Below are 25,784 nucleotides of genomic sequence, written 5' to 3'. Positions count from 1 at the left end.
TTATTAAAACTACGCCAACATCCTTCCTGCACGTAATCTCTTTTTCTACTAAAATATTTTAAGTACTAAATAAGAGTATAAACTATCGCACAACTGAAAAAATTTAAAAACCTTTTAGTATAACGTATTAAATAGTAAAAATTAGAAAATAATAAAAAATAAATTACATTCGAATATTATAACTATATAATTATAAATTAGAAAGTTTAGTCAGAACATTAAACTTATGCCGGATCTGTTAATATAAATCTATCTGCAAGGCAGCTACCATAAAACAACATATCGATAAGCACGGGCGAGAGATAAACAAATAATACCGTGTAATCGTTACGTCTCTGTAAATACTTTCGTTGTAACCCTGTGTGTAAGGTCACTTTAAAGTTAATATTCACAAACATATAACGAGTTACAGCATAAGAATAACTTGCAGGTATAACAAATATAATAAATTATATAACGAAAATACATTACTGGTTCGATGGAAAAATGTATTTTTAATCAAATTAACTGCCCAGTAAAGAAATAAATATTATACAGATATCACGTCATGAATAGTAAGTCAGATAATCCACGGATAAAAAAGGGACTATAATTTTCCTGGAAGATTCAAGGGAAACCGAGAAAAAATCTTTGTCAAAGCAGCTTTACAAAGTATAAATAAATAAATAAGAGAAGAGTTTGTAATCTTTATTACTATATAAAGATAATAATAATACATCCAAGTAAACAGGCTTGAGTTGGTAATTATTTAAGTACGTATTTCGTACTTGTAAAAGGAGTACAAAAGAAATTAACGTGTATTTAATTTTTAAATTAAAAAGATTTCATCTACTGTACAAAATTGATCCTGTAAAAGGAAATCTTGTTATAATTTAATTTTAAATAAATTGGTTAAAAGATTTTTTAAATCAATAAATGAACTATTACAATAAAAATTAAAACATTACGAAGTCCTTTCTTGTCACATAGGCTGAAGTATTAATATTTAATGTGTAACGAAAAGACAGTTCTGTGGTAAGTTTGAAACAAGTAAAATTAAAACATTAAAAAAGGTTAAATAAATATATATTTATTCTTTTTTAATATTATTAATTTACTTATTAATATTATATTAATACTGAGTTTTTATTATTTTACAACTATTTTTATTTATAATTTTTATTAACGTTCAATATCAGTTGATTTTTAGTTATATTTATACGTAGTTATCTGCATAAATTTGTAGGGTATTTCATACATTTTTTCTTTTTTTTAATTATCATTCCTATTTATTATGTATATATATTTTTTTATAATAAAAGTGTTTTGAATTAGTTTTTATTATAATATTTATTAATATTTGGGTAATTAAATTGTTTTTCTGTTTTAAATTACTGTTTATTTACAAGGAAGTGAAAATTAAAGCTGGAGGAAGAAATAAGAAAAAAAAACATCAAAAAAGACCGACTAATCGTACAAAGAACGGGTCGGTTTTATCATTAAAAAGGATCTGTAAAACTAAATCCTGATTATGGAGCGACCCCATATCGTGCAGCACGAATAGCAATGAAAAATATAAAAAAAGGATAAATGTTATCGTATATTATAGATGAGCGATTATTATTATTATTACTATTATTATTATTAATCGTTAATCGTATACTAATAGATGAGCGATGTATAAAATCTAAATTCGTGAAATTTTCACGTTTTTATTCGAATTGATAAGTTTTATCCATATGAAAGAAGGGAGGTGAACACTAATTACTTTAGAATAACTGTAAAAATTCAAATAGATTTATTTATTTAATGAAGATTTAAATAAATTAACAAAAAACAGACCAAAATATAAATTATGCTAGCGTAAAGGAGATTAAGATAAGTATATATTTCTTTAATATCTTCTTTGAAATCTTTATATTTTGTACAAACACAACTAAGATATATAATGTAAATTTGTAACAAAGAATCAATGTGGATAATAATATACAAGATCGCGATTTTAAAAATATCGAAAAAAATGTTGTAAAAGATTTTTTTTTCTTTATAAAGTAGGAAATATTAAAAGACATGAATTTAATCGTATTTCTTATGATAGTTTATTTTTAAAGGAGCGAATGGTATCATTACATTTGTAATAAAAGGAATAACCGTATAAAAACATAAAATATCAAAGTGAAGAAAAACATCAGCACCTTACAACTAAATAACATTAAATAAACGCTAAAACAAAAAAGTAATATATATATATATATATATACATTACAAATAAAATTAATTCCCGCAACCATTATGAATTATAAAATAAAATTAATATGAAAAATAATAAAATATTTAAAAAAATGATGATTGTGATTTTGGTAAAACATATATATATTGTATATTTAATATTAGTGTAAGAAAGTTATTAAAAAAATTACGATTATTATTATATATTTTACTGTCTATGATAACTTTGTTTCATTATTGGGATTATGACAGGAATTTAAACTTAAAATCAACTTGAAGAAACGTCATGTACACAGACAATGACAAAAAAAAAACACAGACAAAAAGAATAATGTAAAATGAAGTAATTTCTACAACGGGAAGTTTCATGTTACTTCTAAGATATAAGAGGCACGATAAGGTTATTCAACGTTGATAATCTTTACTTAAACGCGTTGTAAAAAAATAAACCATAAAAATATTGAATATTATTAACATGCATGAAATAAGGTGCTTATATCACAAATTTTTTATTTGCATTACAATAACACAATAAACAGAAAAAAGGGTAACAGATTGCTAATAAAATAATTCATAATTTTTATAAATAATTTAGTTAATGTTTCATAAAACAAACAAAAAATCATGCCTAAGGATTATTTAATTAACAAAATAGGATATTTTTTTTTTTTTTAATTGCTACAAGCTGTAAAAAACATAATGAAATAATTTAACAAGGAATATTCATAAACAAAATAGTTTTAACAACACAATAAAAATATTAACTGAGTAAAACAAAATATTTATGATTTTATATTAGGGAAACAGAAGATGAAAAAAAATTATGAAAGGTGAAAAAGTTTTTCATCATTACAATGAAAAAAATTCATATCATTCGTCGAATTTAAAATTATATAAATAAAAATATTTAATATAATATACATGTAATTAATATCATCATATAATTAATATACTATACCAGGTATTCAGAGTGAGAATCGTTATTTATTCAAAATAACAGGCCTAAAAACTAATCATTTTTAGAAATACATCATAACAGATTATTTAAAATCAAAAAGCGATGATTTACATACAGAATGTAAATAGTCTAATTTTCATTAACATATTTTTTTCATCTCTAGGTTGATGCATCAACGAAAATCTTGAGGCATCGTTTAAATATTCAGATACGTATTTAAAATTAGCTGATTAAAGTATTTAACATTTTCAAAAGAATAACAATAGGAGAAATAGAAAAAATACAAACGTGTAACGAAAAAATAATAAACGTAGTTGAAGTAGGTAAAAAAAAAATATATGCATAAATTTACATCCCAGTAAACCTAAAAATGAACATTTTTCTGAATAATGTACGAGTAGGCTATGTACAGATATATACCGTGTGTCCCACGAAGAGGTTTACGCGTTTCATTTAGTATCACTCGCCCATTCCTCAACCGATTCTATTGAATACACACCTTTTAACGAAGGTTCTAAAAATGTTCTACGAAAATTTCAACCTTTTAGGAATTATAGAAACAAAATAGCAGCTTTCAAATAAAATCATCAGTTTCGGATAAACAACATTTTTTTTCATTACAAAATAATTGGTAAAAATCATTAAAACCAAATGGTATATTGTTAAACAGCTGTTAAAATTTAATAAAACAAGTTAGTCATATGCTTCACTTTCTTGTGTTAACATTTAATGGCTAAAATGGGATTTACAACTGAACAAAAAGTTAAATGTTGTGCATGGGTCATTGCATTTGACAATCTATTGGAGTCCCGCACGATATTTCAGACCTGAATTTCCTGACGTTGATCCACCAACCAAAATTTCAATAGTGGTGTATTTCATTACACATTTTCTTAAAAAAGGTAGGTAAACTTTTTCATAATAATATTAATCTCTTTAAAACTATATACGTTAAAAGATAACCAAAACAGATTAGCAAAAGGGTGTACGAGATTACAGTAATATGTATATTAAATTTTAAAAAGTTATAACAATAAATTTAAACAAAGAATATTTAAGAAAAATCTTTTCTTTCCAATAAAAGATATAAAGTAATACGGGTGTGATTTGTTTCAAAATGAGACCTCTATATCTTTTATCGGCGAAAAAACATATGATTTCTTTTAATTACTATTGATGGAATTCATTCCAGTTTCTATACCTACAAGGACGAATTCAATTCAAAATTTAAAGTATTATAAATAGGAAAGCGAAATTTTTACGGCAATTTCCAAATAAAACCGCGTTAAAATTTTGCTAAATTATTTAGAATTTAACGCGGTTTTCGTTTGGTTTCGTTCACCGAAATTTATGCGATGAATTTAATATCAAATAAATTCTAAAAGAGACATCAAGAGATTACTAACCGGTTACGAACACGAAGGTACGTTAAGTCGCAAAAAAATAAGGATAGAATTCAATACTCAAGAGTACTTTCAAACAGTAATTTAAAAGATAGTTAATGTCATTTTATTAATTATTAGATCTCAATGGAATTTTGCTTGGATTAAAGGAGATTTATAAAAAAATTAAAAATTATGACACGTCAAAAACAAGCTTAAAATATTGTCGGCCAAAATAAAATAAACAGTGAAATAACAGCGATTAATTTATTCGGTTCATTAATAAATTCTATAGTAACCTGTAAGAGAATACGGGTGACTGTTTAAAAATACAAAATTTGAAATGAGATGTTCCTAGAGTAAAATCATGTATTGTAAAGTAAAATATGGTTTGGAATTATTGATTTAAACGAAGGTATAATAGATATAGATCAGCTACAGGCCTCTACTCCTACTTCTTTTGTTACATGTAGGTAATTGGATAATTACCAACGTTTGACAATTCCTTTGAATATCGTCTAACCTTCGGATCAAACTATTTTAGTTTAGCGGATAATACGTATCCTATTGGATGAAACGTTTTTCATCTCCTAAATTGGCGCTATCTGCGTAATTAAAATTTTCTATCTGTAAAATTACCTGGTAAATGTAGAATAAACGGTACGCGATTCGCCGAACTCAGACGTAGCAAAGCAGATTTAGTTTAAAATGAGACAAAAAATCTTGAAGAACAGTAAAAACTGAGCGGCAGATCATTTTCTTGAAATAGAGATACATGTTTTTTTTTTTATTATTCATAACAATACAATGCCAGAAATACAGGAATAAATAAAATTAGCATGGAAATTATTCTGCGGTAACAGAATTGTTTAGATCAAATATTTCAACTGTGAAAATCTACAAATTTATTAAGGCTATAGACAACGTTTATTTACGTCATATATTGATGATCATTAAAAAAAAGTTAATTTGAAATTCCAAACCGATAAAAGGTATGTTCTGGCATTCAAAAAAGAATACAACGACAAAAAATACTATATGATACGATCAGAGGATCGAGGAAACTGATGTAATACAATTAATAAAAAAATTGGCATTTCAATTTTCCCGGCATGTAGCAAGAAGTCCTGATGAGATGTGGACCGAATGGGTTTTAGATTTGATACACAGAGACTGTAATAAGCAAAAGGAATAAGATATATGTAAGATATGTAAGATATATGAGACCAAGATCTATGACTTTATCGGATTTTATTGGTAATGTCTCGACAAAAAATATCAACCGTCTTAACACGAAAATAGAAATATCTACCGAGTCTTCATTCTACAGGATCAACATAACTGACCTTCACTTCAATTTTATTAACTCAATTTTTTTAGTACCTTCTACGTACTGGATAATACGGTTAATGGCACCAGTGAAAATGAAACCGGCCTTTTGCCTGATAATTTGTCTGTAGTAAATAAATATGGAGTAATATAATAAGAGTTTTGTATACTTTTAACTAATTATATTTTTAATTTAAATCACCGATTAATGTTAATGTTATTTAGTCTTGAAAAAATAATTTTTCGGCTTTTTTGACGTACACCCCGATGAGAGTAGAGATGTTTGATGGAAGAGGGCATACCTACTATGATTTCTAACTATCCTTAATTTCAACCTAAAATTTTAAGTTTTGTTCAGTTTTACGAAAATAATAGGTGAATTTTGATATTATTTAACGTATGTATTAATATTTAAATAATTTTTCTGTATGGGGATTATTTACTTAGTGTCCAGCGTGACTTCAGAGTTGACTAATTACATAAATAAATCTGTTTGAAATTTAATCAAAATCTTTCGACCCATAATGTAGAATTTTACACCGTAATATTTTCCCAAGTTTATAAAATATATCATCGAAGTGTTCATATTGTTTACATTACATTTAATTTTAGTAAAATGCAAAATTAACACATTTGTCTACCTGTGTTCGATCACATCAACGGGGAACAGGCACCAATCGTTTTGCAAGAATAATTTAAATATATAACTGCAAAGAAAGTTTAATGTCTACTTCTTTTCAGGTTTTCAGAACTAAGTAAGATTATGTTATTCATTTTATAAACGGAGAGAATTAGCACAAAAGAATATTAATTATATATTAGCTATATAAATTGTTAAAAAATGATAATAAATTACTATTATTTTAATTATTAAAAATCAAAAAGAAAAAAAACAATGATTATAAGTTATATAACGGAAATAAAATGGCAATTTAAAGTTTATTAATAATTTTAAAACGATATGAGCCATGACCTTTCTCTAAAGAGATTCTTTTTAAGATAATCCATGCGTGACTTTCTAAGCGAAGATTAAAAAAAAATAATAACTAACACATGTTTGTTTTTAATATAAAAATAAAATATTTATTTATTATTATCAGTTAAGCGTGAATTTTGAGTTAACAGATAAATTTATGTTTTTTTAATTTATATCTGTACAGATATTAAATGTACATTTATATTAGTATTTAATACTATTTTTATGGATAGCTTCATTTGAATATGTTATACAGCTTCGTAATTTAGAAGGCACAAAGCCTAATTAAAAAAATCTAAAAAGAGATTAGATCATGGTGTGTAAGTTTTAAAATGGTATGATTCATATTATTTCATTTAGATTATTACAGTCTATAAAAATATTTTTTTTTTAATGGCGTTAAATATATATATATTTAACTATTATAAATATATAATATAGCATATTATTATATATTTAATATATATTTATTTATACGAGTATATACATACACTTTTATTTATTTGTAAAATACAATTTTTCAATGTTAACAACTTAAACATTCTCTTATATAACTATACCGACATGTAATTAATTAGACATATAATTCGAAAATATATGTGTGTGTCATCCAAACTACGTGTACGCTATGGTAAGAGTTAAAAAAAAAATCTATCATTTTAAAGTAAATTTTAAAAGGAACATATTTAAATAAAATGTTAAACTGATAATAAATTGTACATAAACTTAAAACTGTTCGAACGAAACGCAACCGTATTCAGATGTATTTCATAATTTTAACCAAATTGCTAATGTGTTCTTATTCGTTCATAAATAAAACTTAAAATTCGTTGACTTTCAGCAATTTGATCGCAACAAATTTTTTCTAATTTCAACCATTCGGTAGTATACTCTACTTACTTTATTAACGCATTTGATTTTCTGTAATTTTTAATCAACTTTTCCCATGAGGGAAAACAGAGGGAACGTGTATTTTATTAATCTGGAGTTCAATCAAGGTTTTCTGTTCTCTCATAGCTTTATAACGTGTAAAACGACTTTTATGCGTATTTTAAGACGTTGTAGTTTACTTATTTTCAAAAATCAGGTTTTTTTACGTTATAAATTTTTCAGTTTTGCCATCTCGGTTCCCCCTAATTAAAAGTAGTAACTCGTATGAACATTCAAAACTAAAATATTTTACACTTTTCATCGCGTACTTTCCGCTTAAAATTCACCCATATTTTTTGACGTTGAGAGTCCATCGCCAGAGTTTTTTTATGCGGGTATATGTTTTTAATTATTTCATAACCTCATAATTTACATAGATTCTACTATTTTGCTTAATCTTTTGCTGGCTCTGATAAATAAAGCTAAGTTTCCCACCATTCGGTTTCCTAGTGCTCGGAACCTACAATCTATATAGTAGACAATTTTGAACAGGATATCAAGTGACACAATCGTTAGAATAGAGTACTACAATATATCTTAAATATTTAAAATTTTCAAAAACCAATAGACTAAAATTTTCACCATATTTTTTATTTTCGCTAGGATTATCACGATTGATTTCAGTACTATTTTCTGCCCTTCCTAGCACTGTCACTCTAACATTTGTAAATAGCGATAGGATGGGGACTTGCAGGAGCTTAACATAGCTATTTATTCGGTGATTCCAACTCAGGAAGACTCAGTGCTAAAAGTAGCTTTGAGAATGAAGGTACGCCGAAACGGGTCAACTACGAATGTTAGAGTGACAGTGCTAGGAAGGACAGAAAATAACACTCAGCCAGTAGATTAAAAAACATTAAAAAACTTGACTCCCATTAAAGGATAAGCGGAGAGGTAGATATGAATAAAAATAAGTAAAGGTAGCAGGAAAAAACGAAATACTTCTCCGAAACCAAATCCTACTGCCTGACATTTTTTTTTATACTTATAACTAATATTAAACTACGCTTCATATTTTGAGATTGTTTTTCTACAGTAATCTGTTTAATTTTTAATATAACAACCTTAATGGTTATGTTTTACATATATTGCAATAGGAAACGAGATACAGGTAAAAAAAATAATTTATCCGTGCCAGAAATTGAACCGGAAATCAGGTAATCTATTATTTAGTATAATAATTGCTAAAATACTTGAGCGGCTTGGTACGTTTGCGCATAAATATATTTGTAGGCTTTCGTATAGTCAAAACGTTAACACAATTTATGTGTATATTGTTAAAACTTTCTTAAAAAGTTTTAACTTTCTGTTTGTTTGCTTAAATAAAAGTAATATCATGAAACCGTATTCAAGGATAATATTGGAGTCCAGTCTAAAACGTTTGTATGAAATATTGCACTCAATGGGAACAAAATATGACAAGGAAGTTAAAAAGACAGAATTTTGAAAATTAAACGGTTTAATGGAACATCAAATAAAGAGATTTTAAAACAAATCCGGAAAAGAGAAGATTAATCTTTTGTGTGCGTCTCACATACCCAAGAGAATTAAGTTGAATAGTCCAACATTAAGGCATCTAGGGGTAGTTAATCTGTTTATATAAGGAATTGTAGAGTAAATTTATAGATAAAGATTAAATATACTTAAAAATACTAAATTATAAACGTATTAAATACATTTAGATTGTAAGTTTAGCACAAAATAGAGAGGGATAAATGATAAAATTAAATCGATCAACTGACGATTTAAAAAAATTATAAAATTGATTAATTTAAGTAGACGGTATAATTTTTAAAATAATGATACATCAAAATGTGGAAGAGATTTTTTATGAATATTTCACGTCCTCAATTTATAAAATAACCGATAAATTATTTTCTACAAGACTACCGATTTTGATAACCTTCAATCTCTTTTACGAAGTAAAAGAAGCGAACGAAAACGAGGATGCTGACATCGTGCCCCCTACCGATCTTAGTTAACGGAACCAGCAGGGGAGAAATACTTATTAAATATATATATTTTGTTTCTTTAAATTTAGTATTGAACGGACTATACATCGTTATGTAATTTACGAATTCGTTAGCTGCATGTGTTTGTTTGAATGTTTTTTTAATGTTTACATTAAGGGCTATAAAATATATTTTTACATAGTTAATTAAATACAAACGGTAGCCGAGTGTGGAATGTTTAGAGGCTATTTAGGAACTTGAAAGGCCAGATTTTAATCTCGACGAATCAAGGAGTCGGTCTTCGGTATACCGTGTTTCTTGCCTTATACATATATAGACTTTATTCAGTTAAAAGTCGTATTTGAACGAAATTGCAACATCGAAGGAATTTTTTTAATAAAGATTTTCAGTATCACTGTGCTACCTGTATAGTTGCAAATTCATTGCGATGGATTGACCGGTTCTTTTAATTTCACTTTTTTGAACAATCAAAACGCGTATGAATCTTTTTTTAAATTACATTTACCCGGCCATAAAATAACATTAAATATAAAGTAATGTTCAGGAAAATATTATTATTACTGAAGAATTATTTTTAAAAAATAATAGATTTAAATCTGCGTGTGGAGGGAATAATGATGAAAGGATTTTCACTTGAAAGGATTGATCGTTAAAAATCTAATATTATCATTCCAAAAAATATTGACCATCTGATAAAAAAACACAGAAAAATTAAATTGACCCTTTCATTAGCAATTAAAGGGATACGGATAAAACGGGCAAATAAATAAACATGCACATATAGATAGAAAGAATCACTTTATAATATTTTCTACTACTGTTTTATTTGTTTTTTTTAATTATTAAATATTGAAAACTTTTAAATTAGAAAAAATAATTCCGCAAGTAAACCGAATACATTTTTATAGCTTTTAATTACAAGGCAATCAAATTCTTTGAAATATTTGTTGTTTTTAAAACATTCTATTTACAAGTGAAAAAAAATCTTGTTTAATTTGCCCGATGTTGGTCGCAATAACATAACTCGTCGTCGGATATCAGTTGTTTAACAGCTGATTTTCAAAGTCAAAGGTTCTGAGGTTCAAATCCTAGGAAAGGTTATTTGCTTTTTTACGGATTTGAATACTAGACAGTGGATACCGGTGTACTTTGGTGGTTGGGGTACAATTAACTACACATCTCGGGAATGGTCGGCCTGAGTCTGCACAAGACTACATCTACATATCATCATCATCTCATTGGTCCGTGGGGATGGGGAGGGTGCTAATTTTTCACTAGTTAAACATATTGCAACGTACATATTAGAAAAAAAAAAAATTGGCTTATGTAGTAAGAAAAACCAGACTTTAACAATTTGAGGCAGTTTTTAAATAACTTGAGAGTTATTTTGGGGCAGCAATTTAAGAATTTTCTATGGTTGTGTGGTAGTAGCAGCAGCATTAATAGTAATCGGGAAATAAGTTAATGATTTCTTTAATTTCTTCTTTTTTTAAAGTAAATATCAATTAAACCAAATATTAATAAATTTTATATAAAAGAAAATCATAAAGAGAAAAGAAATTTATTGTTAAAGTATTCCATGTACTAAAAGCTTATTTTACATGAAAATTCAGTCATAAATTTCATAATTTAACTAAAAGAAGGTCATTACTACTCCAATGAATTCTTTATTTTTATGTCGTAGTAATGATTATTTATAATTTTTAAAAATACAAAAAAATATTGAAATTTAGATTAGTGATAAATTTGATGCTTACTAAACCTTAAAAATTAGAAAAGAAATAATAATTTCATTAACTTTGTTAGCAGTTAATATTAAACTCATTTAAATTATTGCCAGCACTACAGAGTCGCCACGTTCGAAACACGAAAAAATTCTAAGGAGAAGTGCGTGAAAAATAGAAATATGATTCAATAATATTTTTCTGAGGAATATATAATTAATTTCTACTCGTAGTTCGAAAAAAAGAAGAAATTAAATCGTTATATCTCCTCTCCAGCAGCATTTAGCCTTTAAAATAACCACTACTTGATGTTTTAAACCAATATTCTTTCTTCCCATGCACACTTTCTTTGGTAAAAGAAGTTACCACACGTTCATACACACACACACACATATATATATATATATATATATGTGTGTGTGTTGTGTGTGTCTGTGCATGTGTGTGTGTGACCAACACGAAAACTGATTGGATCCTCATCAATATTGTTAATTGTTCTATTAACCCCACTAACCAATAATAAGTCGCGCTAAGCTAAGTTTTTGTGGTAGATCGAAATGTTCCTTCTCTATAAGAAGCATAGAAAACCGGACCCGGACACTGATTCTCGCACTATATTTATAAATAGTCTAAAAAAATAATAAATCTCATATAACAAAATTAATTCATGTCTGTGATGTAAAGAACAACTCTTATAAACGAAATAGCGGCAAAGTAAACGAAAATCCACATTAAACGAACAACTTAATAATTAAATAATTAAATATACTGTTTGGCCACGTAACTAATTTGAGATAACGCCACCCACAACATAGCTAACTATGTAACTGAATAAAGACTTCGAATACATCTTCTAGAAGTTCACTTAAAACTTGTTTAGAAAGCGAGTAGATTTTCTATTTTTTTTTTTAAATTTTACATATTTCTTTATGCAAATAAATTTATAAAAAATTGATAAATAATCGAAATAATATTTGTAAAAAGATGTACAAATTAGATATATAGTTATAAAAATTTCGATTGCTGTTGATCAGTATTGACTTGAAACGAAAACAAATGATCAAAAAAATGTAATATGCTTGATCGCGACGCAAACTTTTTAATCTTAACAGTTCTTCAAAGATTTCTACTTATTTTAAAGACGATGAGAGTTAATTCATTACCGATATTTGTACACAATCTTAGTGAAAAATCACTTTTAGTTACCGAACAAAAAAATATAGCATTAACCGTTGTAAGCGTGACCCATCAAAATAGCCCGACAAAATAGCTTATTCTAAAATAGCCCAGAAGAAAATTAGTATATTTAACGTTAATTAGACGAGGTTAGCGAGCGAAGCGAACGTAGGTTATGTTTGGCTTAAATTTAAACTTCCTTTTTTACAAGGGTTTCTCGTAATATATTTTCCTTAGAAGTTAGTATGGATGATTTTTTTCAGTTTCTAGTTATCGTTTCGACCCCCACCAGTGCTTATCTGTGTTTGTATATATAGTCTTGGGCTATATTAGAATAGGCTATTTTATAGGGGCTGTTTTGTCGGGGCTATTTAGAAGCGGTATCCGTTGTACGAGGTGTCGGTCGTAATCTTCAGAATTAAAAAAAATCCAAGTTAACTTTTCTTTTGAGTTATACATTTATATAAAATATTATTACAGCAAATGTTAGTACAAAAATATTTTTTTTACAGGAAGTGAAAACTTACTGAATATAACTTAGAAAAGCTTTTATGCCGAGGAAACCCTAATTTTACTTTTATTTCGAGAAACGTACGTTTATCAAAATATTAATCCCCAAATTATCTTATTTTCTTGTCTACGCATAGATTTAACAGATATTCTGCTGAGTTTTAATAATACATTTTTATTTGATAATAATGAGAAAATTAAAATGAGACTAATGCTATTTTAAATTAATAAAAGGGTAAGTTCGCATACTATGTCCCGATGAATAGTAATAAATTTCAATGTAGAAATCTTTCAAGGAAAACAATCTACAATGTAGTATTTATCCGATGTACAAAATTCTAATACGAGATTTTTTGTAAGAATTTAACAATAATATATAGAAATAAAAGTCTAGAATAAAATTTAATAAAGGGTTTCATCTCAGTTTAGTGTTTAGTTCTACCGAAAATGCCTTCAATAGTACAAATTTTAAGATTATGTCCAGTAATTTATTTTACTGTTTACGTGAAGGGGTCTATTATATAATGGAAAGTTTTGTTTGCGTGCGCTTATGGAAGTGTTTAGTTACACAACTTACTAAACTTGTTACATAAATTACTCAACTTTTAAATGTAAGAAAAATTTTTTTTAAAGTAATAATTATTAAAATTTTAGAGTTAGTGTTATCAATACGTAAGTTAATAACACAGGTTTTTTGGTAATCTATTAACTCATTAAATTTCTTGAAATTAAATATATATAAATTAGACTTTCTATCTTCAATGATATTATTCTTTATTTCAAGATATGAATTAAAACCAAAGAAAAAAGCTGACAACAAAGTTGTAATGCTCCTTGATATTGGTTATTTATTCTCATATCGTAAAAAAATAATGATACGTGAAAAAATTTACCTAAGATTCCTTTTTTTGGATGGAGGTAATTTATGATTAAGTTTTATTGCAAAATTATCATTATATAATTAAATAAACCAAAAACATTTTTTTTAAATCCAAAAAATCTGTATTTTTTATACTTTCGTCTCTCCCACTTTCAGAATTACTTCCAAGTATTTTTTTTTTTTTTGAGGTTTACTATGTTAAATGGAAGAAATTAAAAAATATTCCACTGAAAAAATGTACAATCAATAAAAAGTTACCTAAGATTTATTTCTTAGGGGGTGATTACTCGTATGATGAAATTCTATTTTAATCTTATCATTAATGTTTTTTAATAAACTTTTAATAATATTAAAAGTTTAAATAAACCGAAAAAAGTATTAAAAAATTGCCATTTTTTAAATTTAATCGGCTTCCCCAACCCCGTAAAGTTTTTTTAGGATCAAATGAACTACTGCTATGCCTAGGAAGACATACAAACGATTCTGTTAAAATAAAATGTGCAATGTAAAAAAAAAGATACCTTCTTTCTATTTTTGGTGAAGGAGTAATTTTGAAGCTAAATTTTTCTAAAAATGGTAAGATAAGCATGTACGCATTTATCGAGCTTAATATAAAGTGAGGTGATGTTTGAAAAATTTTGAAAAAATTGACCCCAAAAAACTATCTACCCGACCCACTAGAGATATTGAGCCCAAAGTTTTATTAACAAATTATTCCATAAACATGAGTCTGTGTACAAAATTTCATCAAAATCGATTTATCCAGTCAAAAGTTATTAAGCTTTAAACACGCCAACACACGTACATATAAACATACGTACGAAAATTACCCCTCATTTTTTTGTTTTTTGGGAGTCCCTGGGTCATGAACGTCGGGAAATGCAAAAAAACCCATACACCATTTTTTAACTGATTACCATACTTTCCTTCTTGCAGCATAGCTCTAAAGCTATGTTGCTAGGAAAATAAAAACAATAAAATCTCGTATCATAAGATATACGTAAAACATTTTATCTCAGGCTAAAATTTATTAAAAGAATACGGTAATTGAATGTCTGGTGTTTTTGGGAGGGGAATGAAAAAGTAAGAATTTTTAGTAAGGAAACAAGTCAAAATTTTAGAGTGATTAATTTTAAACTCGGCTTAAACATTTCGCTAGACTATAGCTTCAAATTTGACTATAACTTCTGAACCTTAAACCTTAGGTCGGTAACACTCCTACTAATAGCTTATAAGGGGGAAATTTTTACTTTTGAAAGTAAAGATTTTATTTTTAACAAAAAACCAAGCGTACTAAATCATTTTTACAAGCTACAATAAATTTCCACGGATTTGTAATTATATAACGATATTGAATTTATATGTATGAATACACGTACATTTGTATATGTATGTATGGATGCGAATCTGGATAAAAGCATATGTCATCCCTTAATTCTATTTTAAAATCTTGAGTTAAGAAGAATAAATATTTAAAAATAATTTTTTTCCCATTATTTATGTTTAATGATAATAATTGTTTCGTGACTTAGAAATTTCTCCATATGAATGAATGTCAACATCAGAACACGATTCTGATTAAGCTATTTTATCAGAGAATCCGTAAACTTTACAAGTAAAGAAAAAATGTATGACGTTTAAAACCAGTATTATTACAGCGTTCTGTCATACATATTTTAAATACATATATTTCCTGTTTTTCTAGAAGTTATTATTTATTATCCTTAATTTTAATAACAATAATAATAATAATAATAAACACAGTGTTCAATGCAAAAGATTTATGTATTTATTTTTATTACTTTTTTTAATTCTCGAAGAAGGGTTTCCCTAATAAAGATCTGATATTTACGTTTCCGTGTTATGTTTTTAACAACAAATTAGCCCGTAAAACTAATTATCCCGTTCAAATTAAGAAAATATTCTCATTTTTATTTACAGATATCATTTCATCCCCGATGTAATGTGGTAATAAGCTATATATGTTTTCTTAATCGACTTATTTAAACAAGATAACTATATAACTATATATATATATATAAATCGTAACTTCCTTCAATATTTCTTTCAGTCTTTTGAAAACAAAGTTCTGTAATGATATAGAATCGTTTAGGGTAAGACAACTGCTCTTCGAAAATAAATTAAATCCACTTCCGATTTTTACAGTTATTTTTTAGACGTGTTATTAAGCTTAAAAAAAATAGATACAGACATAACGCGGCTAGGACAGGCAGAAAAACTACATTTTATACATTCTCTACGGTAAATATTTTTTATACAAAATGAAGATATCCAAATTAGTTTAACAGAAAGTAGTAGATGTATATGTAGAAAAGAATATGCTAATATTAAAGATACATTTTGAAACAAAAAACTATAATAAATATATATTATTTTTTTAAATTCGTATGACAATTTTCATATATATATATATATATATATATATATATATATGTATATATATATAAACCAGTAAACGTAGAAAATGGTAGTGAAATTAATTCAGTTGTTCAGACTCAAATACAGGCTACATTCACGCAAACAGATACACAAACACACAGATAAAAAGAACGACATATGTTTAACGACCACTTTTTTTGAGTCAAGAACCATCATAACATATAAATCTATCTAGATCTCCGATGGGATGCCTGTATAATGACTGTATTCTCTGCATACTTCGTACAAAAGATATTTTTTTTAAATTTATTTGAGTGTAATTTTTAAATATTTGATTTTTATCTTAAAGAAGAAACAAAGTTATTATTATACTTACAGATTAATTTCTATAAGTTGCTTAAATCTCTCTTTTAATACAATAATTTTTTATAACTTAAACATCAACAATGTTAGTTACAACCCAATTTACTTGATTCTTTATACTGTTTTGGTTAAAATCCAATATTTTTATTAAAACTTACAAATTTGCTTTTCTCTAAAGATATATCTTTAACATCGGTGTGTTCCAATAGTTATATCAAAAAACAGATGTAGTAAATGACAACGGAAAGCAATGAAATAGACCCGAAGTCGATTAAATATAGGAAAGGGCTATTAAACGTAGCTTCGTTATTTGTCTTTACTTCACAAACTTCGGTTGTAAGACGCTACTATCTGAAACAGTTCAAGTATTGAGTAATTATCAGTTTGTAAGGAATCCAGTTAATCGTTCATCCCGAGACAGAACAATAATTATAAAGAATTTTTCAATTAGTGTTTCTCAATTCAAAAATATTATAATAATTCTTATCTAATATTATCAATTAATTTTTATGTATTTTAAATCGGTAAAGTAACTAAAAATATTAACGTTATCAGTAGTACGAAATTAAAATGTTTAAATAGATGTCTTTAATTTTGCTACGTACGAAGTTCTGATAATATTATTTTTTAAACCAAAACGATATATTTTTTGGTACGAGTTCATTATTACAAAAGAAATTCTGCTTATTACTAAAATTCTGTTTATTGCTAAACGAAACAAAGGTTCTAAGCCAATTCAACACAAAACACAATAAACAAGAAACATCAGAATCTAATTTTTTTTTAATTTCAAAGTACTGATAATGTATCGGTATCCTTAGGTTTTATTCTAATTATAATATTTTGACTGATCGTTTAGAAATTACACCTAAAGATTGTACTTCATGTATTGAAAGTGATTGTAAGACAGGACGATAAAAAATTTATATTCAACAAAAATAAAGGTAGCAAAACAAAGTTCATACAAACTTCATGGATTGTAATTTATTTAAATATCACTAATAAAAAGGGTCATTCAATAATTAAAGATACTAATTACAACAGCAAAAAAAATTGTTAATAGAATAAACTAAAACTATCTAACATTCAAGTTAGCACTCATCAAACAGAAAATATTAGCACTTCCAAAAGAAATCCTATCATTATAACCTCTTTTATTTTTTTTCAAAATGTCGGCTCTGCTTGAAACTTGTACCGTGGAAAAACTGCGTGCTGTGATAAAAATTTTATTTTCTGAAGGTGTAAAACGACGAAATTCACTCGCGGATGTTAAAACAGTCCGGTTAAAATTGTATTAACCAGAAAAACTTTTAAAAATTGATTGAAAAGTTTATATTGGGTAAAGCAAGTGTCACCGATTTTCATCGTAGCGGAAAACAGGTGGAAGTTCGACTGAGATTTTGCAAAATCGCATTAATGATCTAATTCGCAAGGACAGTCGCATAAAAATTAGGGAAACTGTTTAAATTCGTAGTGAAAATACCGACACTGTTCATTTCATTATCCATAAACTGAATAACCGTGAAACGTGTTCAAGTTGGATTCAGACACGATCGATTAAAAATCACCAAGATACTCGAATTTACATATATACAGAACTTAAACAACGGGTTTTAGCGAAAGGTAATGAATGCTTTTTTTAGATCGCATAATAACTTGTGATGAAACTTGGATTGATCATTATTAACTGGAATCCAATAATCACAGTAAGGAATAAAAACATCCGAGTGTAACCGCCAGGAAAGACTTCAAAACCTACGGTATGATGCTAATGGTCTTTTGGGACTATAAAGGCCAGTTCACTGCGATTACTTGGAATAGCAACGTACAATCAAAAGCGAATAGTAAAGTGAATGCTAGAAAATAAAGATATACCCGCTAAAGGATTAAATTCCATGGTTGTCTCCCAAAATGCGTAATTCTTTTACGTGATAACACCCGCCTCAACACCGCTAAAAAGACAAGTGAAACTATTCAAAAGTCCGGTCGGGAGATGTTGATAAATCTACCTTCAGACACTTGCAGTCAAATCGTCATAGACGATTTGAACGCATGCACATGTAATTCACAAATTATTATCAGTAATGTCAAACTATAACATTTGTTGTTCGAATAATGAAATGAAACATATTAATAATATCAATGAAGACCAAATTATTTTTTCACCTTTATGCTGCAGCACTATTTGTTCGTTGAAGTAGTAATAAAAATAGGTTCTATAGTAATGTTAATAAAATTGAGAACGCCTACATAAAATCAACTAAAATCTATTCTTGTTAGATCAGATGGAAAACAACCAGAAGAATTAATATAGTAAAAAAAATACTTATTTAGTTATTTGATGAAGAACAATTATATTATTTCACAAATTTTTAATAATTAAAACAGTAATAATAATCGTTACTATTTTAACGATCGGGACGAACTCAGTAAAAAAAAAAAAAAAATACCCAGAAGAACTTTCAAAAAGGAAACAAAAATGTACGCAGAGCACTGAAAGAAACTTTAGCTTCTTTCGCACAACTCCTTTTGGAAAAGATATTCACGCATTCTTTATCGATATATTAGCAAAGATTTAACCTTTTAATTAATTTCTGCTATTTACAATAAATTATACTTATTTAGCGAAAAGCAAATTAATAAAGTATTGTATGCAAATATATAAAAAAATATATATTGAATAACAATAGTACAAATTCTTTTATTCAGTTTTTTCTAATTAACGAAAAAGTGAGCAAATAATTTGTATATTTATATCTTATATCATATTATTAAGTTAAGGCAAGTAAAAATTTTAAAACAAGCCTAGGTCATTTTTATGAAATTATCCTGGTTAAATATGTTAATATGGATCAGAAAAAATTAGACGACAGAAAAGCATTTAATAATGAATCGTATAATGTGGTGTTACACTAAATGTTGAACGTTACATATTTTTGATCGAGTTCAATATGAAGGAATTTTTTTAAACACAAATAAATAATTTTTTGGTAAAACCTTCTAGAATAAAAACAAACTTTTGTTTGGCCACATTTTAAAACATCTGAATTTGTTAATTCGGTCTGAATAAAACGGTAAATTAGATTTACATCAGATATTTAAGGATAATAGCAAAACATAGAACTCGATATGAACGTTGAGGTTAAACATTACGGCGGAAGAGAAATAATAAAGAGTTCGTTAAAAAATAAATAAATAAACGAAAAAGTAATTAGTAGCTAATTCTTTAAGAAATTATTTAAGGAATAATTTTATTTTTAAGGAACCTTTGAGATATTATATGACCTCATTAAAGACGATAGCCTCTTAGAATACGGCAGTTGATATTTTCCGATTTCAAATTTACCAACCTTTAGTGCATTAATTTAATTCTACTAACAGGATAGGTAACAACCGGTAGCAGAATTGAGCTCCGTTCAAACGCATGGTATCACAATTATAACAACCAATTAAGAAAGGTACTGACACACCCGACGATCATGCGTACAGGCAAATCGCATCGTTAATAAAACGATATTTTGGTGAAATGTAAAAAGTTTCTTACCCAGAATTCATTGTTTTATACAAGTCTGTTAATGAAAATGATAAATTTCTTGATTTTAGTTAAAGTCATGAATCTGATATGACTATGTAGAAATTTTTATACGCTTATATATTATAAGCCGAACTCATTAATGTTTTGTTCCGTTATAAAATTTTAATTCTGACGTACGTTTTGGACGCATATTTTTATAAAAAAGTAATTTTTTAACAAATAAAACTTTATTTAAATTTTACAAAACAATTTCGTTATCTGTTGAAAGTAGTAGATTCATTCCGGAAAATAATTGTAACACAGAACAAAGACGACCGATAATATTAGAAACGACAACGTAACTCGTGAAATTTTAGTAGTTTGTTGTTTTTCTTTCCATCGGATCGGAAAGTTTGCAAATAATTTCATATTTTATTTTAGAATAATTTTTTTTTTTTTAAATAGATTAAATATAACTAAACAGATTCTCTTCATTGACAATTACCTACCCTCCTCGCCTACGACGTTTTTAGTAATACACGCATACCAGATCTAACATTCATAAAAATCGGTTATTTAACATATTTTATAAATTACTTTGTAAAATTCAAAACATTTTTTGAATAAAATTTTGATAAATTTATTCTGTGTAGTTTCAGTAAATATTTGTTATTTAGTGTTCATATTATATATACAATGCAAACAAAAGCTATTCATTTTTTTAATTTATTCAAGCTTGTAATCATAAATTTCAGTCCCTGGGTACCTCGGATCCTGATATACTGTTATTACTTGCAGTTAATGATACCTACACATCTACGATAGACCTCGTTCAGAATAAACCGTAGAAACCAGTTAATGCAATCTTTTTTTTTAATTTTTTTTTTAATAGGCATTGAATCCATTATTATTATTATAACATATTATATTATAACACATCATCATATTCATACAGAATAATATTTTAAAGAAAACCATTAATTATGCAACAAATAAAAAAATTCTGTATAATTGCGTCCAATTAACAGGTTTTTTTATATAAAATAAACAAAATTGTTGTAAAATACTTTCTTAAAATTTTGTTTAATTGTTTATAAGTTACCTTTAGATTTAACAAGCATCATTTCCAAAACAGCTAAGTTACTCTCGAAGGCTAACTTTTCAAATAATTTCAAACTAGATTAAAATAAATTTACTAATAAATCGAATTATTGAATTACAAAAAGAGTAAGTAAATAAAAATTGTTATACTAAAATTTTATTTCTGCGAGATAAAAATTCACTAGTTAGATATAAACAGTTCAGTAATATCATAAAATATTCTATTTACGATTATATTTATGTTCCATGAATTTGTGGATTAATTTATTAATATAATTAGTGGATAACAGAAATAAATTAACGAGGCTAAACCGGAAGTGGCTAAAGAGGAAGTGACAAAATAGTTTTAGCTTCTAAAACTTTTTTTTGGGACGGTGGCATTACTTTTTACAAAATAAATATTTATGTAGGAAAAAGTTTTTTTTTATGTACTCTACTACGGTATGAATCAGAAGCATAACTGGGATTTTATAATTTTTTTTTTTTAAATAACTCTAAGAAACAAGGTTCTAAATATTTAAATAATTATTTTTGTATTTTTAATTCCGCCAAAATAATTTTTATCGAAAAGAATTACCACGAAAAAATGTAAAAATTTTCTAAAAGATTTTTATTACTTATTATCAAATCAATATAAAAGGAGATAGTGGCAAAAAAATCGGGAAAGTTTATTTTACAATTCGATGAAGCTATTTTTTTTTTTTAACCTTACTTCTATGTGGGATTCACGGAATAATATTGACATTACTTAGTACCTATTCTATAAATTCCTTCATATTCTATAGAAAAATAACCATTTTCAGATTATAATTAAAATAGAAGTATAGCAGAAAAATTATACCAAGATATTACGTATATGACAGATTTTTCATCATTCATTAGACAGACTGGTTTAAAGCTAAGAATCGTTTCATACTATTATATACAAAGTAGTCCGATATATTGATGTCAAAGATGTCACATATATATATATATATATATATATATATATATATATATATATTGATATATTGATGTCAAGATGTCTTTGTGAATGTTCGTATTTACAAAGTAGACTAAAATTAATTCAGGAAAAGTGAAAATATAGAATTTCATTAACATGTGCACATTGAAGGAAATAAAAGAAGTCTGAAAATTTAGAATTTTGAATTACGTTGATTAGATAAAATAAAATAAATTCGAAAATCAATGATCTGCATAATTTATAGGTTATATATATATATATATTTATTAATTCATCTTGTAATATAATACTGCAACGGATAGATTGCACAAAGAAAATGGAAGTTTCATATATTAAGACAAAAGTTTTAGAAAACAAAAGTTGGGACACATTTACATTCTTTTTCTTACAGCAAGAAAATTACAAATAATATCGTATAATTAGATACATTAGTACGTGAAAAATTTAAACCTTATATTCTTGATACCGTAATCTACATTTGTAATGTGTAATAAAAAAAATATATATATTTTAAAACATATTTTTATTTTTAAAAAATTTCGAAATAAGGATAATTTTTCGGTTGAACCATTTAGCTGAAATTTAATTCGAACAGTAGTGATAATAACTTAATCACCCGATATGAGGGATTTAAGAAACTTATAAATTTTTGTCAAAGCATACCCAAACATCAACAACAAAATTCTAAAAAAATAAAATAAAAAGTAATAATAAGTGAATAAAGTAGAAATAATCGTAATAATAAAAATTAGTCATTTATACAATTTTTCTTCTATACTTAAAAATAAATTATACTGAATACAATTAATGCTTACAATTTAATACAAAATAACAACTAATAAAAACTAAAAATATTAATTAATAATAATCCATATTTAATTTCTAGTTAAACAAGTTAAAATGTTAAGATTTCGCAACTCAGTTATTAAAAAAAAATGTGATCCCTACCCTCATCCGAAAAACTATGAGAATCTACACGAAAATTATAAAACACTTTTATGATCATAGTAATATTATGATTCTAGTTTTTCAGGAAACGATTTTTTTTTTTTTTTTAATTCCCGTTACAAAATTATTCAATTCTATTTTTAAAAACATCATTTCTAGAGAACTATAGATGGAGTTATCATTTTTTTTAAGGGTTTACTATCACCGATACGTCTTGAATTTCGATAAGAGTAAAGATAGTCCATGTATTGACCAAACGTTTCAAAATGATTTCATCTAAGTCATAGATTTGAAAAAATTTCATAAAAACTTTGTTTTCCCGCATTCATTGTGAATAGTTAAACATATATATATATATATAATATATATATATATATATATATGTGTGTGTGTGTGTGTGTGTGTGTGTGCGCGCGCGCACGCGCACGTGTGTAGTGTGTACACCGTTAGTTACAAAATTACAACGGCTTTAACTCATAATTTTGCTTTGTTATCCACCCTAAAACAAATTAGAACACAATCGGAATATACGTTAGCGTTGTCATAATTTCTGATTTTGTATTATAAGAAAATTTAAAAAGTTCCATGTAAGAATACGGATAGGTTCATTAACAACACAGTGAGCGTGTGTATGACAAGAGTGCACCTACTGTTTTATTTTGGGTAATACTGTTTAAGGGGGACTTGATAATAAGCTAAATAATTAATCTTATCTCTAAATTAAATCTATTTTTAAATCGTTCATTTTTAAAAATAATTTATCAACAACAATTTAATATGATTGAAAATAATTTAAAATTTCTTTTAACTCATTTTATTCCTTTTTACAACGCAGTATGATTCGGATACGTTTAACTTACAAGCCTGCTCCTAAAAGTTAATTTTAAATATCTTAATTTTACTATTCTGATAATATAATAAAATACTTGGTAAAATATTATATATATATATATATATAATGAAAGCACACAATAAAATTTAACAGTTAGTAATGTCAGTCCGTTTTTCTTAAAATAGTACAGTTAATTTATACCCAAAACATATCGATAAATAGATACTCAAATCAAAATAACAGTGCGTAATAATATACCTCTGACTAAGTTTGAATCTTCTATATTAATAAGCTGCAATGTTAAGCGACATTGTTTTACATCTACCCTGAAATATTAAATTTTTATAAACAAAAAAATCATGCTATTTTTAGAAATAAAACTTATTATACTGACTATTTCGTTAAAAAATACAGTTATTTTTTCCAAAAATATGCTAATTTAGTTAAAATATTTAAACAAATTAATTTTATTCAAGAGATTTTATTTTTAGTTAGCATTATTAAACAATTGTTTTGTTATTAATTGTATAATACTAGCATTAACAAAAAGAAGTTAGGAATTTATCAAATTAAAAAAATTTTTTTAGTTCCTTTTTTGTGCTCGCATTATTTTAAATTTTTTGTTTATATAATTCGCTACCTAGTTAAAATCCTACAAAAACAAATTTTTTTAGCAAAACTTTCAGTCTTTTTTAACTCTTGATGTTATATTAGTATTTAAAATTAGTTAATTAAAAATTTTATACAGTAATCAAAAAAATTATTAGTAAATAATAAAATTTATATATAAAAATACAATAGTTATTATTTCGGTCGTTTAGAAATCCTTTACATAAACGTATTGTTGACGTGTTAGTATTAAATTTAATAAAAGGTTTCCGAATAGCAATTTAAATGTAAAAGTAATATAACATATAAATATTTATATCTACTAGTTAAAGGTGTGCGAAGTTGAGACGCATACCTGAAGAGAGCTGTGCAACAACCGGCGCCAGGTTTGTCCTGACACTGCAGGAAGATGGGCTATATATGCCTCCCACTCCGCGCGCCTATCTGTACACATATATCTGTTATTTAGTTTCAGCTTAAAGGCGTGGTCTTTCTTTTATTGAAACTATAGGATATTTGATAGTAATAATAACCAAATTAATTACAATTTTATTTTTTTAATTTTGTATAAGATATGTATTTTTTTTTTTAATCTAAGTTTTTATAAAAGTATTTATAATAATTTGTATGCGATACCACCACCTATTGTGAAATTATATATGAATTTCGCAAAAATATATAACCGTAAATCGCTTGTCGGGTAGAACAGTGCTAGTCCACAACTGGCAGCTTTTGTTTTTCGGTTTAATAGAAGATTCGGTTTAAAAAAATTTATTTTTGGGTACTATATATCAAGCGATTATAATTAAATTACAATAGCCGAACAAATAATAATTCTGTCCAAAAAAGATACGATTGTTTTTTTTGCTAAAGTAAACAATATTAACGTTGTATTTTGTCGATAAAAAAAATACTATTATTGTGGATATAACGTTGTTTTCTTCTGGATTACTTATTCAGCCGGTACATAATTAGCAGAGTACAAGCCGTTTTAAATGTCATTTCTA

At 26.3% G+C, this 25,784-nt stretch overlaps 1 protein-coding gene across 1 annotated transcript in view; it reads right to left on the bottom strand.

Annotated features, from left to right (window-relative positions):
• Positions 1-25,224, bottom strand: part of ckd (cracked) — a 57,996-nt gene extending 32,772 nt beyond the window's left edge. The window contains exon 1 of the mRNA XM_075363403.1: positions 25,133-25,224. The gene's annotated coding sequence lies outside the window, so the exon portion shown is untranslated. The remainder of the gene's footprint in view (positions 1-25,132) is intronic.
• Positions 25,225-25,784: the final 560 nt, after the last annotated feature.

This window comes from Lycorma delicatula, chromosome 4 (assembly GCF_047948215.1).
Source record: "Lycorma delicatula isolate Av1 chromosome 4, ASM4794821v1, whole genome shotgun sequence".
Lineage (NCBI taxonomy): Eukaryota > Metazoa > Arthropoda > Insecta > Hemiptera > Fulgoridae > Lycorma > Lycorma delicatula.
This window is presented reverse-complemented; position numbering and strand designations above follow the sequence as displayed.